The sequence below is a fragment of the Lepus europaeus genome, chromosome 6, assembly GCF_033115175.1.
Source record: "Lepus europaeus isolate LE1 chromosome 6, mLepTim1.pri, whole genome shotgun sequence".
Classification (NCBI taxonomy): domain Eukaryota; kingdom Metazoa; phylum Chordata; class Mammalia; order Lagomorpha; family Leporidae; genus Lepus; species Lepus europaeus.
In genome coordinates, this window is record NC_084832.1 from 70,254,848 (window position 1) to 70,267,494 (window position 12,647).

The window sequence follows — 12,647 nt, forward strand, 5'->3', positions numbered from 1 at the left end:
TTGATAATGAAACAGTCAGATTATAAGTTTGTGTTTACTGAGACAATGGAGAGTAGAGATCTGTGAAATGCAGAATAGTAGCTACAAATCAGACTCCACTTCTCAAAACTCCCTGGCCAAGAATTGTGCCATGAGGGCAGAGCAGTCTAAGTGTAGTAAACAGGTTCTGTTATTGGCAGCTTCCAAGGTGACCTGAAGTCAAAAGTTCACAGAAGTCAAAAGAATCACAGGCAGGTGCTTAACCCACTGTGCCACAATGCCAGCTCCCACTATGTAACTTTAGTAAGTGATTTTTACTACTTTCTGTCAGACTGTTCTCAATAATGACTATGGAAATATGAGAGTATTTATTTGCTTTAATCTCAGTTCTCAGTTTGTAAAATTAAAAGGTTCCAATTTTTCCCATTTGTCATTATAAGTTGGTATCTCATTACTGAGTCATGTGTTTGATTACTAATAAGTTAGAGCATTAGATTTATAGTAAAAAAAATCTGCATATTACTCATGTAATAGTTTATCTTTTCCCTATTACTTCTTTGTGACACTATCTTAAGTTTCATCCTCCGTGTGTGTGTGTGTGTGTGTGTGTGTGTTGTTATTACTGATTCCTTTGTTCTGATGGATTGGCCTACTTTTCTGATCCTATTATTATGGCTGATAGCTGTAGGGTAAAGCCGCCTCATTAGTTTTGTTTTTCAAAGTTGATTTAGTTATTCATGTCTTTGTTTCTCCACATGGGAACAAGTTGAGTTAGCCAATGTAAAAAGAAAAAAATATTTTAAAAGAAAAAAGATTTTCCAGCTGGAAATTCTAATGAAATGCGTTGACTTAATAGGCTAATTTAGAAAGATAGCCTTGGGACCCTTGTGGCATAACCATTAAAGCTGCTGCCTGTGAACCTGGCTTCCCACATGGGTGCCAGCTTGTATCTTGGCGTTTCACTTCTGATCCACTTCCCTGGTAAAGTACCTGGAAAAGCATCAGACAATGACCCAAGTGATTGGGCCCCTTCACCTACTTGGGAGACCCAGAAGAAGCTTCTGGCTTCAGACCAGCCCAGCTCTGGCCATTGCAGCCGTTTGGGGTATGAACTAGCAAATGGATAATCTCTTGCTCACTCTCTCTCTCTCTTTTTCTCTCTCCCTCTCTCTCTCTCTGTAGATAAACCTTTTTAAAAATTCCGTAAGTATAAGCTTTGACCCAGCATTCCTATTTTCTGATATCCATCCTAAGAAAAAATAAATAAAACACTCTTTTTTTAAAAACTTTTATTTAATGAATATAAATTTCCAATGTACAGCTTATGGGTTACAGTGGCTTCCCCCTCCCATAATTTCCCTCCCACCCACAACCCTCCCCCTCTCCCACTCCCTCTCCCCTTCCATTCACATCAAGATTCATTTTCAATTCTCTTTATATACAGAAGATCAGTTTAGTATATACTAAGTAAAGATTTCAACAGTTTGCACCCACATAGAAACACAAAGTGAAACATACTGTTTGAGTACTAGTTATAGCATTAAATCACAATGTACAGCACATTAAGGACAGAGATCCCACATGAGGAGCAAGTGCACAGTGACTCCTGTTGTTGACCCAACAAATTGACACTCTAGTTTATGGCGCCAATAACCACCCTAGCTGTCGTCATGAGTTGCCAAGGCTATGGAAGCCTTCTAAGTTTGCCAACTCTGATCATATTTAGACAAGGTCATAAAAGACAGGGTGAGGATAGTAACCAATGATCCTAAGAGTGGCATTAACCAGTTCTGAACAATTATACAGCATTAAGTGGGGAAGAGGACCATCAGTACACACAGGTTGGGAGTAGAGCCATTGGTGGTAGAGTAGAGGTTATGATTACGAAGGAATGAGGCCCAAGTGCGCTAGACAGGGTCTAGAACAAAGGACAGAGTCATTATTAGAGGAGCTAAGAAAGGTGCTGTCTAAGCTACAATTAAGTTTTCTGATTGAGAGGCAAATAGAACCTGATAGAAGGGGCTTGATAATAATCTGGTGGGCTTTAGGCCTTGTAAGTTAAGAGGCCCAGACCTATCTATCTCTTTGCATGGGGTACATCCTAAGGGAGGTGTGAACCTCCTAGGGGAAGGCACTCTGTTGACTTTCGTTACTTGGCTGGCCTGGGAGGAGAGCTGGCCAGGTAAAGGCAGGGGGCATCTCTAACAAGAAATTTACAGTTCTGCCTGCAATGTTGCTGACCCTACTTGGCCATCCCCTCAGCTGCAGTGGTCACTTTGGAAGTTGGGCTGAGTGAAGGGCTTTTCAGCTTAGAGCCAATAAGATCTGTGGCTCTGACCTGGGCATCCTTCGACTCCAGGGCAGGTCCATTTCCAGTGATCCAACTCTTGGCAGAGCTGCCAGGGCTCTTCACAAGCTGACTTCTGCTGAAGCCCAGGCTTACCACATTGAAAGCCACTGCAGTGGACTGGCCTGTTGGGTCTCCTTGAGGGCAGATCACTGTACAGATCAGCCATTAATAGGCCTGCCACCCATTGCTTCTGATGCCTAGCTTTCTTTTCCTCCTGGTTTGTGTTAAAGTAGACCAGAGGATGCAAATCAAGGGAGTGCCCAAGTCCCATCTCTAATTAGGGGCCTAATCACTTGGGCCATCTTCCACTATTTTCCCGGGCACATTAGCAGAGAGCTGAGATGCAAACTGGTGCCAATGCACAGTGCCGATCCCAATGGACAAATAAGAACCATTGCAGCTATTTCACCATCAATCAGTGAATTAATAACCAAAATCTCATTATCAAGGTTAAGAACCTCTTATTACCCACTTCCAGTTTACTCTGAAAATATTTCTTATATATGTAAGGAGACATAACATCATCTCATTTAATGTACAGAATCCTTCAACGTTACCACCTTACTCACCATCTCTGAACATAGCTGCAGCGCAGAGGTTGCATAAGGGGTACACAACTATGTCTTTAGTCACCATTTTCCAAATGTTGGCAAAAGCACATAACATATGCCTTAGTGTTCAGAGCTGCTATTATTCTGTTAAAGGAAGTTTTTTTTTTTTATATATATTTGTTCGTCATTGATCTAAGAAGAACATGCTAGTCACATGGAAGAATAAATGAAGTCACATTTGTGGGAAGTACATTGCATAAACATTTTTAATGAAATTTTCCTCTGAAAGACAACAGAATAATTGTCAAGGAATCACAAATTATTGCAGTCTTTGTCTAGAGCAGCTTCCCTGAAATGAGCATGAGTTACTGATCCAAAAAGCTTGTGAAGCCAATCAGAAAATATGCCCCTAATGATCCATTCCCTTTTTTAGCATATTGAATTTGTAAGAAATTTACTCCTTTAAAATGGTGAAGATGGAAGTTTTTGCTTATCACAGCAAGTTCACCTTTAATAGATGCCTGCTGCACTGTACTTCCCATTAGAGTTATTCTGTCCTTGGCATCCCTAATTCCTATAGGGGCTGTCTTGTCACTTGTGATCACGGTCTTTTGGAGGCAAAAATGCCAAGCAGTGATGTTTCATCAACATTAGAAACTTGATGTGACATCACATTTTTATCAATGATGACCTTAACAAATGTCATGGAATTTCTCCACCGCTGCGTGATCAGCAGATGCTTTATCACCACGGATCTTTACAACCTAATGCCTTGTATTTTTTTAATTTTTAGCCTACTGAATATTCCAAGTGCCTTTAAATTTCAGTTCAGTATGATAGCTCTCTGCTTGTTCATGAGCCGCTTACCTTAATGATATTCACTCACTGCAGTAGATCCCGTCATATGATTGAGATCTTCATTTTTAGCTTTATGCAGTTTTGCTGTTTGTCACACAAACTTCTGTTCATCAATTTCACCCTAAAACTTCAAGATTACTCTTTTGTTTCTGCAGATTACATGTAGTGGTCATTCCAACACACCATCTTCTTCTATAAGATACTTCACACTTAAAACTGTTGTCTATTTTTTCCAACAGCTTGACTTTTGTACTATAGATAAGCATAACTTCTTCCTCTTTGTCTTATCATCATTATATGTAGGATCATCTGTCGACCTTTTTGACATTTTCTTTACCCCATAGAAGAGAATACAACAAAAAAAATTAGCAATAAATAATGCACATAAGTCTGGACCCTATGTGGTGAATAATAGGGAATCTGCATTGGAGCATCCAACATGCATACATGCCATTTCATTATTCTTTTTGGGCAAACGTGTGGGGGAATTTTAGCATGCATAGAAAAGATATATCACAGTGAGAAGGATAGATTTTTTTTCCTTCTTTGGAGATACCTAATAAACCGTGTTTTGTGCCTGTGTTTGTTTTTTTAGGATTTATTTTATTTATTTGTAAGGCAGAATGACAGAGAAGGAGAGATGGAGAGAGAAGAGAGAGAGAGAGAGAGATTTTCCATCCTCTGGTTCACTCCCCAAATGAATGATGAGGCCTCCTAAATGGCCTCATCAGCCAGGGCTGGGCCAGACCAAAGCCAGGAGCCTAGAACTCCATCTAAGTCTTACAAGTGGGTGGCAGGAACCTATGTACTGAGGCCATTTTCTGCTGCTTTCCCAGGCACATTATCAGAAAGCTGGACTGGAAGTTGAGCATCTGGAACTGAAACTAGCTCTCAAATATGGGATCCCAACATTGCAGCTAGTGGCTTACTCTACTGCAGCATAACTGGCCCCATGCCTGAGTGTTAACTACAGTCCACTATGTCGGGGTCAAGTGTGGAATTCTCCACATGTGGCACCATGTGGCATGCAAACCAGTTGAGAATTTTGAGCATCATGATTTTGTACTTTTGGATTAGGGATGTGCAACCTGTAGCTTTGTCCCTGTGAAATAATAATGTATCATTAAAAATTTATTGGATAACAGTTACATTTTCTTAGTTCTTCAGAATTATTGTGATGACAGCTTTAGGAGAAGAGTTGTCTCATGTACTAGAAGTCATAGAGTGCAAATGTCTAATTAAGCTTCCACTTTTTGTAAAGCCCAATTATGACAATTAGTTGCAGATACATTAAATGTATAGACTAATTTGGAAAAAAAGATACCTTTACTCTTATGTTGCCTAGTATCTGTTTGTGTGTATAAATAAATGCATAAAAACATATATATAAGCTTCACTTATTTTGATATTTTCTATATCTTTCTATCATGTTTTAAGATTGTTCCTATATTCATTCTTTGTTAGGTTAACTTCTTTTTTAATATTTATTTATTTGAAAGAGTTACAGAGAGAGTGAGAGGCAGAGAGCGAAAGAGAGAGGAAGAGAGAGAGAGAGAGAGAGAGGTATTACATCTGTTGGTTCACTCCCCAAATGGCTGCAAAGGCTGGAGCTGAGCTGATCTGAAGTCAGGAACCAGGAGCTTCTTCTGAATCTCCCACATGGGTGCAGGGGCCCAACAACTTGGGCCACCCTCTGCCACTTTCTTAGGTGCATTAGCAGGGAACTGGATCGGAAGTAGAGCAGCTGGAACTTGAACTGGTGCCCATATGGGATGCCAGCGCTGCAGGCCAGGGCTTTAAACCCACTGTGCCACAGCACCAGCCTCATAGGTTAACTTCTATATTAAATAAAATTGTTTTTCTTTTGCAGATGACCTCTTATATCCTATTTTCCCATTACTTTTGTTAATATAGAAAAATACTATTGACTTTTTTTATGGTCAACAATTTTAATTAAAATTTTTTTCAACTTTTATTTAATAAATATAATTTTCCAAAGTACAATTTTTGGATTATAGCAGCTTTTTCCCGCATAACCTCCCTCTCACCTGCAATCATCCCATCTCATACTCCCTCTCCCATCCCATTCTTTATCAAGATTCATTTTTGGGGGCAGAGCCAAGATGGCGGATAGTGAGGACGTGTGCTGTAGTTTGGGAAAATAAAGTTTCATAAAAGTGGAATTATTGTAGCCTCAGGAAAAGACTCAAGAAAAAAACTGCAGAGGAAACGCTTCTGGACCTAGTGGATGTGACACAGAGGACCTACAGCGAGCCCACCACGTGGAAACTCAACCGCGGGAGACGAGCCGCAGACTCTCGCCAGCGCAGGAACAGGAGGGAGGTAAGACAAAGACAGCAGAAACCCGAGACATTGGGGGGAAAAGCAGAGGCCTCTCCTGTCACTCAATGAGCAAAACAAAGAACAGGAGCCATTTTACATATCTAAAGCACAGCCACAAACTCAGTAACTTCGGAATTTGGTGAATCTTGAGAACACATTGAGGGCTGCATAAACTCTTTGTGTGGTCCCAGGGGTAGATCAAACGAATACTCACAGAGGCCAGATTTCAACTACCCTCAATTTCACTCAGCCATTCGCAATTACTTCCCAACTGAGTCAAAAAAAAAAGAGAGAGAGAGAGAGAGGGAGAGAGAGAGCAATCCAGTAAGGAGCAAGGGAGTGAACAATCTGGGTGAGTCGCTTTTTGCACAGCCTTAAACCTGAAGAATCAAGCAGAGCTCTCTGGCCACACCCATCACAGCCCCTAAGGATCCAACAAAGCAGACAGCCCACTTAGAGGCATAGTATAACGAGAAAAAAACACCACAGCAAAAAATAAATAAATAAATAAATTATCTCCAACATGCCAAACAACAAACATAGAAGCTGAGGTAACAAGAGCAAGGAAGACACTATGATGCCTCCAAATGAACAAGACAGGCCAATGCAAGATTATGAAGATGAAGAGATAGAGGAAATGCAAGAAGCAGATCTCAAAAAATTGATAAGAACATTAAGAAGTTCTCAAAAACAAATTCTTGAACTACAGAAATCCTTAATGGACAAGATAGAAAATCTCTCTCATGAAAATGAAATATTAAGGAGGAATCAAAATGAAATGAAACAACTAGTAGAACATGAAACTGTGATAGTGACAAAAAACCACAATGAAATGAAGAACTCAATAGATCAAATGACAAACGCATTAGAAAGCCTTAAAAACAGAATGGGTGAAGCAGAAGATAGAATATCGGAATTAGAAGACAGAGAACAGGAAAGGAAACAGTCAAATCAAAGAAAAGAAGAAGAAATCAGAAATCTAAAAAATACTGTCAGGAATCTACAGGATACTATTAAAAAAACTAACATTCAGGTTCTAGGAGTTCCTGAAGGCATGGAGAGGGAGAAAGGATTAGCAGGCCTTTTTAGTGAGATACTAGCAGAAAATTTCCCAGGTTTGGAGAAGGACAGAGACATCCTAGTTCAAGAAGCTCATAGAACCCCTAATAAACATGATCAAAAGAGATCCTCACCACGACACATTGTAATCAAACTCACCACAGTGAAACACAAAGAAAAGATTCTAAAATGTGCAAGAGAGAAACGCCAGATTACTCTCAGAGGATCTCCAATTAGACTCATAGCTGACTTCTCATCAGAAACCCTACAAGCTAGGAGAGAATGGTGAGATATAGCCCAGGTACTAAGAGAGAAAATCTGCCAGCCCAGAATATTATATCCTGCAAAGCTCTCATTTGTGAATGAAGGTGAAATAAAGACCTTTCACAGCAAACAGAAACTGAAAGAATTTGTTGCCACTCGTCCAGCCCTGCAAAAGATGCTTAAAGACGTCTTACATACAGAAACACGGTAACCAATATGAAAGAAGATAAAAGTAGGAAACCTCACAGCAAAAGATCACAGGAGTCTCAAACCATATATTAGAAAAAATCTTTGGCAAATGACAGGGCAAAGTTACTCCTTCTCAATAGTCACATTGAATGTTAATGGCTTGAACTGTCCAGTTAAAAGACACCGATTGGCTGATTTGGTTAAAGAACAAAACCCATCTTTTTGCTGCTTACAAGAAAGTCATCTTTCCAACAATGATCCATACAGGCTGAAAGTAAAGGCTGGAAAAAGATATACCATGCCAACAGAAATGAAAAAAGAGCGGGCGTAGCCATCTTAATATCGGACAACATAAACTTTACCACAAAAACTGTTAGGAGAGACAAAGAGGGGCACTGTTTAATGATTAAGGGATCCATTCAACAGGAAGATATAACGATTATTAATGTATATGCACCTAATCACAGGGCACCAGCTTATTTAAAAGACTTGTTAAGGGACTTAAAGGGAGACTTAGACCCCAATACAATAGTACTGGGGGACTTCAATACTCCACTCTCAGAGATAGACAGATCAACAGGACAGAAGATCAACAAGGAGACAGTAGATTTAAATGACACTGTAGCCCAAATGGATCTAACAGATATCTACAGAACATTTCATCCTACATCTAAGGACTTTACATTTCCACTGAGATCTGGTACCAGACAGGGATGCCCACTCTCACCACTGCTCTTCAATATAGTTCTGGAAGTTCTAGCCAGAGCCATTTGGCAAGAAAAAGAAATTAAAGGGATACAAATTGGGAAGGAAGAACTCAAACTATCCCTCTTTGCAGATGATATGATTCTTTATTTAGGGGACCCAAAGAACTCTACTAAGAGACTACTGGAACTCATCGAAGAGTTTGGCAAAGTAGCAGGATATAAAATCAATGCACAAAAATCAACAGCCTTTGTATACACAGGCAATGCCACGGCTGAGGAAAAACTTCTAAGATCAATCCCATTCACAATAGCTACAAAAACAATCAAATACCTTGGAATAAACTTAACCAAGGACGTTAAAGATCTCTATGATGAAAACTACAAAACCTTAAAGAAAGAAATAGAAGAGGATACCAAAAAATGGAGAAATCTTCCATGCTCATGGATTGGAAGAATCAATATCATCAAAATGTCTATTCTCCCAAAAGCAATTTATACATTCAATGCAATACCAATGAAGATACCAAAGACCTTCTTCTCAGATCTGGAAAAAATGATGCTGAAATTCATATGGAGACACAGAAGACCTCGAATAGCCAAAGCAATCTTGTGCAACAAAAACAAAGCCGGAGGCATCACAATAGCAGATTTCAGGACATACTACAGGGCAGTTGTTATCAAAACAGCATGATACTGGTACAGAAACAGAAGGATAGACCAATGGAACAGAATAGAAACACCAGAAATCAATCCAAACATCTACAGCCAACTTATATTTGATTAAAGATTCAAAACTAATCCCTGGAATAAGGACAGCCTATTCAATAAATGGTGCTGGGAAAATCGGATTTCCACGTGCAGAAGCTTGAAGCAAGACGCATACCTTTCACCTTACACAAAAATTCACTCAACATGGATTAAAGACTGAAATCTATGACCTGAAACCATCAAATTATTAGAGAGCATTGGAGAAACCCTGCAAGATATAGGTACAGGCAAAGACTTCTTGGAAAAGACCCCAGGAGCACAGGCAGTAAAAACCAAAATTAACATTTGGGATTGCATCAAATTGAGAAGTTTCTGTACTTCAAAAGAAACAGTCAGGAAAGTGAAGAGGCAACCGACAGAATGGGAAAAAATATTTGCAAACTATACTACAGATAAAGGGCTGATAACCAGAATCTACAAAGAAATCAAGAAACTCCACAACATCAAAACAAACAACCCACTTAAGAGATGGGCCAAGGACCTCAATAGACATTTTTCGAAAGAGGAAATCCAAATGGCCAACAGACACATGAAAAAATGTTCAAGATCACTAGCCATCAGAGAAATGCAAATCAAAACCACAATGAGGTTTCACCTCACCCCAGTGAGAATGGCTCACATTCAGAAATCTACCAACAACAGATGCTGGAGAGGATGTGGGGAAAAAGGGACACTAACCCACTGTTGGTGGGAATGCAAACTGGTTAAGCCACTATGGAAGTCAGTCTGGAGATTCCTCAGAAACCTGAACATAACCCTACCATACAACCCAGCCATCCCACTCCTTGGAATTTACCCAAAGGAAATTAATTTGACTAATAAAAAAGCCATCTGCACATTAATGTTTATTGCAGCTCAATTCACAATAGCTAAGACCTGGAACCAACCCAAATGCCCATCAACAGTAGACTGGATAAAGAAATTATGGGACATGTACTCCATAGAATACTATACAGCAGTAAGAAACAATGAAACCCAGTCATTTGCAACAAGATGGAGGAATCTGGAAAACATAATGCTGAGTGAATTAAGCCAGTCCCAAAGAGACAAATATCATTTGTTTTCCCTGATCGGTGACAACTGAGCACCAAAGGGGAAACCTGTGGAAGTGAAATGGACACTATAAGAAACTATGACCTGATCAGCTCTTGTCCTGACTCTAGATGTACAATGTAATACTTTATCCTTTTTAGTATTTGTTGTTGTTGTTGTTGTTGTTGTTCTAGTACTAGTGGTTGAACTCTGTAATTAACACACAATTATTCTTAGGTGTTTAAATTTTAACTGAAAAGTGATCCCTGTTAAATATAAGAGTGGGAATAAGAGAGGGGGAGATGTACAATTTGGGACATGCACAATCTGACTTGCCGCAAATGATGGAGTTAGAAATGTACCAGGGGATTCCAATACAATCCCATCAAGGTGGCATGTACCAATGCCATCTCACTAGTCCAAGTGATCGATTTCAGTTCACAACCGATGGCTCTGATAGCTCTAAGAAGCAAAGGGATCACACAAACAACACAAGTGTCTGCTAATACTAACTGATAGAATCAAAAAGAGAGAGAAAGATCCAACATGGGAAGTGGGATACACAGCAGACTCATAGAATGGCAGGCGTCCTAAACAACACTCTGGCCTCAGAATCAGCCCTTAAGGCATTCGGATCTGGCTGAAGAGCCCATGAGAGTATTGTAGGCATGGAAAGCCAAGACACCATGGAAAAGAAAAAAAAAGGAGACCTAAATGAAAGATCTCTGTGAGTGAGATCCCAGTGGAAAGAATGGGGCCATCAAAGAAGGAAGTACCTTTCTCTGAAGGGAGGAGAGAACTTCCACTTTGACTATGACCTTATCGGAATAAGATCAAAGTCAGCGAACTCTAAAGGCTTCCATAGCCCTGGCAACTCATGACTAGAGCCTAGGGAGATTACTGACGCCATGAACAGGAGCGTCAAATTGTTAAGTCAGCAACAGAAGTCACTGTGTACTTACATCCCATGTGGGATCTGTCCTTAATGTGTTATCTAATGTGCAGTGATGCTATAACTAGTACTGAAACAGTATTTTTACACTTTGTGTCTCTGCGTGGGTACAAACTGATGTGATCTTTACTTACTATATACTGAATCGATCTTCTGTATATAAAGATAATTGGAAATGAAAAAAAAAAAAAACCCTGGTGTTAAATTGGAAATGGCATAGAAAATTAATTATTTTTTTTTTAAAAATATTATGTAGGATCTCTGTCTTTAATGTGCTGTACACTGTTATTTAATGCTATAACTAGTACTCCAACAGTATTTTTTTTTCACTTTGTGTTGCTATATGGGGCAAACTGTTGAAATCTTTACTTAATATATACTAAACTGATCTTCTGTATATAAAGAGAATTGAAAACGAATCATGATGTGAATGGAAGGGGAGAGGGAGCGGGAAAGGGGAGGGTTTCGGGTGGGAGGGAAGTTTTGGGAGGGGGAAGCCATTGTAACCCATAAACTGTACTTTGGAAATTTATATTCATTAAATAAAAGTTTAATTTAAAAAAAAGATTCATTTTCAATTATCTTTATATACAGAAGATCAACTTAGTATATAATAAGTAAAGATTTCAACAGTTTGCACACACACAGCTACACAAAGTATAAAGTACTGTTTGAGTAGTAGTTTTACCATTAATTCACATAAGTTGAAGTGTATTTTTATTTCTGAGTTCATCAATTCTTATTCAGTTTCCCTAAACAATTATATTTTAATTTCCACTTCACTTTTGTCATTTTACACTTGTATCATCTTTATGCTGGTTCTTTTTTATATTTTCTTTTTTCTTTGAAAGTGGGCAGTCATGTACTGAAAAAAAAAGTAAAGAAGCTTTTTGCTAACCAAGTATGCTATTTCCTTACCAATAAATTTTTGACATTAAAAAATTTGATATGACTCACAGCAGTGTAAGTGTCAGCTCTCTGTGTTGTGATTCACATTTTGATGCCTCACCCTCTCTTTCCTTATTTGACCTCTGATGATATCTCTTAATGAAAAAACATTGTAGAAAATAAAAAAGTCATGTCATTGAACCTCCAGGCAAAATGGAACCCAAACAGAAAAGACAGCAGTACCCTTCCCACCAGCAACTCCAATGGTCAGAAATATTGAACCAGTGATTTTTAATTCTAAATACAAGTATCTTTATAAGCATAATATTCTGATTTTACATGATAAATGTGATATTGCTTAAAAACAAAAGTAGAAGAAAGAAATGTTAAACTTTCTACATCTCATTATTAACAATAGTACTGATATATAATTTTAATTACATATATTGGGTGATAAGTAAATTTTTTAGGCACTTAGACAAGGATTCATGTAAGACTGGTTAGTTGTAAAGTGCAGGTAATACTGGTAAGAAAATGGGAAAATAACACAACAAAGGGAAAGGAGCCCATATGGGCTCTCCTATTGAACAGCTACCAGAGTAGGTAATTAAAGCTCCTTTTTTAAAAGATTTATTTATTTGTTTGAAAGTCTAAGTTACACAGAGAGAGAGAAAGACAGAGAGAAAGAGATATCTTCTATCCACTGG